The sequence below is a fragment of the Mandrillus leucophaeus genome, unplaced genomic scaffold (genome assembly GCF_000951045.1).
Source record: "Mandrillus leucophaeus isolate KB7577 unplaced genomic scaffold, Mleu.le_1.0 Scaffold651, whole genome shotgun sequence".
Classification (NCBI taxonomy): Eukaryota; Metazoa; Chordata; class Mammalia; order Primates; family Cercopithecidae; genus Mandrillus; species Mandrillus leucophaeus.
In genome coordinates, this window is record NW_012107042.1 from 80329 (window position 1) to 81108 (window position 780).

Below are 780 nucleotides of genomic sequence, written 5' to 3' on the forward strand. Positions count from 1 at the left end.
CTGCCTCCAAGTGTTCTCATTGTTCAGTTCCCACTTATGAGTGAGATCATGCGGTGTTTGGTTTTCTGTCCTTGTGATAATTTGCTGAGAATGATGGTTTCTAGCTTCAATGTCCCTGCAAAGGACATGAATTCATCCTTTTTTATGGCTGCATAGTATTCCATGGTGTATATGTGCCACATTTTCTTAATCCAGTCTATTATTGATGGATATTCGGGTTGGTTCCAAGTCTTTGCTATAGTGAATAGTGCTACAGTAAACATAGGGACCTACATGTAAATTAACCAGTGTGTGTCAGGTATAGATACGGGCCAAGAAGAAAAGACAAAGTAGGCGATACGGGCCAAGAAGAAAAGACAAAGTAGGCGATACGGGCCAAGAAGAAAAGACAAAGTAGGCGGGGGCGGCTGTAGGACAGCGATGACCTGGGTCGCTTCATTTTGTGCCTGGGGAAGAACAAAGCCACTTGGAGATTAACTCCATGACAAGAACGAGGGATGACATGTGTGCAGTTGTGGGTTTCATGTTTATTTCCCACGACTCTAGAGGACTTGGCCACCTGTTTACACATAAACCAGTGCCCAGGGCCCCGCTGCCCCGTGGGGGCTGCATCTCTCCCATCACCCCACCCCCTGCTTAGCTCCTGGCCCGCCCCAATGATCCTTTAGTTGATGAGTTGGTGACTCTGCCCTCTTTTTCCTCCCTACACCCTCTCTCCTCTCCCCCAGGTCCTGCTCGGCCTCAGTCTTCGGTCTCTCTGCCCCACCTGCCCCAGCATCC